The 5,023-nt window shown below is 34.8% G+C and overlaps 1 long non-coding RNA gene across 1 annotated transcript in view; it reads right to left on the bottom strand.

Moving 5' to 3' along the window:
• LOC137769317 (uncharacterized) overlaps window positions 1-5,023 on the bottom strand; it is a 31,680-nt gene that overhangs the window by 897 nt on the left and 25,760 nt on the right. The window lies entirely within an intron of this gene.

Below are 5,023 nucleotides of genomic sequence, written 5' to 3'. Positions count from 1 at the left end.
TGCACTTCTTCTATCTTGAATGTGCTTTTGAACTAAATGTCCTTTCTAAGGAATAAACAGAATTGGAATTACGTATATAAATCATGTGTGTGTTTATTCTAGAAAGCAATGGTTAAAAGTATCCACATAATCGAGGGGTGAGTTTTGCTTTTATTTATTCATATGTAATCCCATAGGTAGAAAAATCCCAAATATGATAAAGGCATATTTGACTTAGGTATGATGGCAAACACAGCAAGTATCCTCAAACGTTCTGCTGAATTAAAAAAGGTTAGCCTGTTTAACGTTTTTATTTAGCTAAGATAGATATTACAGTTGATATAAATACAATAAAATTACAATAAGATCATGAAACAGAGAAAAAGATGTTTGAAATGGTGGTGACTCCCCCGGATTAGGGACTTCACTGTGTACATTCTTTAACAAAGCCAGGAATTTTAGCAACAAGAGGAGCTGTTAGTGAAGAGAATCACTTATCCTTGTGTCTTCCACCTGATAGTGTAGGCAACAACAAATCCACAACATGCCTCCCATCAATATGCTTACCACACCAATGAAGGCAGATACTTGGAGAAGCTAAGCGATGGCCCCAGTGTGGCCCTTACTCGCTGGTGGTACTCAGATTTGAACCCAGGAAGTCATACTGCAGAATGCATGCTCCTAACTTGCTATGAGTTTTTGCCTCAGTCAGGAACATGGGAACAGGTACATGATCAGTATTTGTTCACTTAATTAACGAATTCATGAATGCTTTAATGAATGGATGGACCTAGATTTTCTTTAACAAAATCTGATTCAAATTATGGAGTACTTATCTTTTTCCTTTGGAAGGTTCTTATCCTAATAAGTGGTGCCTACAGAGCAAAGCTGCTTTGTTTATTTTTCGTAGTCAACACAAGTATCATGTTAGTGCCATTTTAAGACGGGGGAAAAAAACAAAAGGAAAATGCATAATCACTACTGTAAACGAGTTTTATGTGTACAGAGGTAGCCATCTTTACCTTCATCCTTTATCCAATTTCAAAAACTTGGCAGTGTGTGAAGTTACCAGTCACCTCCTAAGACTTCCGGTGTTGGAAGTAAGACCCTAACTCTCACTGAATTATGGACTGGAAAAATCTGGTCTCCTTATGTGTTTTCCATGTGGTTAGCTGAAGCTTTCTCTGCTCCAACACTGAGAAGGCCAGCATATCTCCCCTGGCAGCTTTAAAGATTTTACAAAGTGGAAAATATTTTGCTTCCTTGGACTATCAAACTAGAGAGAATGAAAGACACTGCTATCATGTTTGGTGTTCATTTATTTTTCTGAATGTGGTAACCTCTTAAATCGGTGTGAGCTTAGGGGGTTTAAGGTTTGCAATTTGGCCACATAAAAACAGAAATGTGTATGTATTTCTTTGTTAATATTTTGAGGAAAATATCTCCCCATCTTTATTATAGTGATACCTATTGCTCTGCATTCCATTATCTTCCCCAAAATGTTGTGTCTTTTAGTAGAAATAAGAAGTAGAAAAAATGTAAATTAATGTTTCTCCCTACTGAGAAACAGGAGGAGGATGGAAAGTCATTCAGGAACTGAAACCAAGCATGATAATTGCCACTTCAGGGCTCTCAGACACAGGGCTTGCTTCTGTAGACTTCTTTACCAGCACCGAGAAAAAAAATCAAAAACTCTTACAGCCAAAGCTCTGTGAATATTTTTCCCTTTTATCTCAAGTAGCTCAATAACACTTCTAAGAATTGTTAATAAAATGGTGGATTAGATGATCTTGACTAATGATCTATTAAAACTCAGGGTCTGAATGCAATTTTCATCATTTCCAACTGCTTTCCAACTGAATTAAAACTTGGCAGGATTACTAAAACTGCCCTTAAATTCTTTACTTCATCATGCTAAGTTTTAATTTGTTTAATTTACTTTTTGGCCATTAAAAGTATAATTTTATTTTTCCAGAGGTCGCTCACATGTTTGTTTAGCCCATCTGACTTGACAGTTTGCAACAAAGAAAATAGAAATTGAAGATAATGGTATGTTAATTCAGGTTTTGATACAGTCTTTATTAATATTATTTTACTTTGAGGAGGGAATACTGTTTCAAAAGGTCTGATTTGAGAAATGGTTCTTTACAACTGCTTTGCCAGATGACAGCAAACTGATGTAGAAAGTGGTGGATCAAGGTAGGTGGGGAGGAAAATTCTACTAAATATGATTTTGCAAAAGACAGGCTTCAAAACTGAAATTTATTTGCTAGGAAACTTTTGAGCAAGGTTAAATAATGAGTAGTAAAGAACTTGAAAATTTATATTTCCAGCCACCCAGTCTTATGACATTTTGTTCAAGTAATATTTATTTTTATATATTCCGGTAAGGGGAACTTAGGTCTAAGTCCATACATCCAATGTAAGTGAACACATGAAGAATTTGCTAGGAAAGGTGAGCACACAACACTGAAGATCACTTAGCCCATAACGTCAGTCTTCGGAATCAATCTATGACAAAGGAGGCAAGAACATACAATGGGGAAAAGACAGTCTCTTCAACAAGTGGTGCTGGGAAAGCTGGACAGCTACATGTAAAAGAAAGAAATTAGAACACTTCCTAACACCATACACAAAAATAAACTCAAAACGGATTAAAGACCTAAATGTAAGACTGGAAACCTTAAAATGCCTTAGAAGAAAACAAGGTAGAACACTTTTTGACATAAATTGTAGTAATATTTCTTTTTGGATCTCTCCTAAGGCAAAGGAAACAAGATCAAAAATAAACAAATGAGACCTAATTAAACTTTAAAAAATTTGCACAGCAAAGGAAACCACTGACAAAATGAAAAGACAACATACCGAGTGGGTGAAAATACTTGCAAGTAATATGACAGATAAGGGGTTAATATCCAAAATATACAAATGGTTCATACAACTCAATCAACTCAATATCAAAAAAATAAACAACCTGATTAAAAAATGAGCAGAAGCTTGAATAGACATTTTTCCGAAGAAGACATACAGGTGGCCAACAGGCACATGAAAAGATGCTCAACATCTCTATTCGTCAGGAAAATACAAATAAAAAACACAGTAAGATATAACCTCACACCTGTCAGAATGGCTGTCATCAAAAGACCACAAATAACAAATGTTGGTAAGGATGTGGAGAAAAGGGAACCCTTGTATGCTGTTGGTGAGAACGTAAATTGGTGCAGCCACTATGAAAAACAGTATGTAGGTTCCTCAAAAAACTAAAAATAGAACTACCATATGATTGAGCAATTCCACTCCTGGGTATATATCCAAAGAAAATGAAACACTAATTCGAAAAGATATGTGCACCCCGATATTCATAGCAGCACTATTTGCAATAGCCAAGATATGGAAGCAACCTAAGTGTCCATCAACAGATGAATAAAGAAGATGTGGTACATATATACAATGGAATACTACTCAGCCATAAAAAAGAATGAAATAATGCCATTTGCAACCACACGGATGGACCTGGAGGATACTGTGCTAAATGAAATGTCAGACAAAGAAAGACAAATACTGTATGATATCACCTATATGTGAAATCTCAAAAATAAAACAAATGAATATAACAAAACAGAAACAGACACACAGATATAGAGAACAAACTAGTGGTTACCGGTGCAGGGGGGGCAGAGAGGAGGGGCAAGCTGGGGAGATGGGATTAAGACATACAAAAACTACTATGTATAAAATAGATAAGCAACAAGGATATGTTGTATAGCACAGAGAATAGAGCCATTATTTTATAATAACTTTAAATGGAGTACAATATTGAATCATTATATTGTACATCTAAAACTACTATTGTAAATCAACTATACTTCAAATAAATAAATAAATAAATAAATAAATAAATAAATAAATAAATAAATAAAATATATGTTAGTATTTTGACCTGAATTAACTGGGTCCAAGGGACTCTGGCTTTTGCAAAGAGTTGACATTTTGTTCAGGGACAGTGGGAAAGGCTTGTCATTATCTCAGAGGAGGAAATGGGCTTTCTATAATTCACCTCTAAGTACCAGATTTGGTATATATTTTTAAAAAGATATTCTTTAGGAACTTCCTACAGTATTTCTATTCTTCTATCCTTACTTCACTAAGTGTATTTATTGTTATACAATATACAATATTTATTGTATGTTTATTGTATATCAATAAATATACTTAGTGCAGTTTATTGTATATCAATTTTACCTAAATAAGGCTATTGAAAACATAGTCAAACTCATTTGTTGCAGCTAAAGAGTGGTAGGAGAGAAATTTATATCTATAATACTTACACTGGGGGGAAAGCTGAGAAATAATTGTCTAAGCCTCCATGCCAAGAACTAGAAAAGGAACACCAAATGAAACTGAGGAAAAGATAAAGGAAATCATAAAAAGCAGAAGTCAATGCATTATAAAAATATCTTTTTGTTTGTGTTTGCAAGTACCTGTTGTCTATTAATCACCTGAGATTCTACCTGACACACAGGCTCCTATGCATGACTGTTCCTTCATGTTCTCAAGGAAGGAGGTTGGCATTGCTTTCTCCTCTCAGACAGCTGATGCACTAGTGACCCAACTTGCAGACTCTGTAGCCAATTCCAGGATGTTTGAGCTAAAGTCTGATAAGGAAAAAAATGTAGGAGTCTAGATACTGGGAAAACTTGTAACTAAATTAAATGCTTTAGTGACATTATAAATCATGGTACATCAAAGTTAGTAAAGAAAAAGTGGCAACTCAAGAATAATAGAGAGGGGAAATTGGATTAACAAACTGTCATTAGAACAAGGTAAAAGTGGGGTAGGAGAAGGATGGAGTGGGAGTTTGTGGTTAGCAGATGCAAACTACTATATACGGAATGGATAAACAACAAGGTCCTAGTGCATAGCACGGGGAACTATATTCAATATTCTGTGATAAACCATAAGGAAAAAGAATATTTTTTCAAAAAGAATGTATAGTTATGTATAACTCAGTCACTTCGCTGTATAACACAACACTGTAAATCAA

Source organism: Eschrichtius robustus, chromosome 9 (genome assembly GCF_028021215.1).
Source record: "Eschrichtius robustus isolate mEscRob2 chromosome 9, mEscRob2.pri, whole genome shotgun sequence".
Taxonomy (NCBI): Eukaryota; Metazoa; Chordata; class Mammalia; order Artiodactyla; family Eschrichtiidae; genus Eschrichtius; species Eschrichtius robustus.
This window is presented reverse-complemented; position numbering and strand designations above follow the sequence as displayed.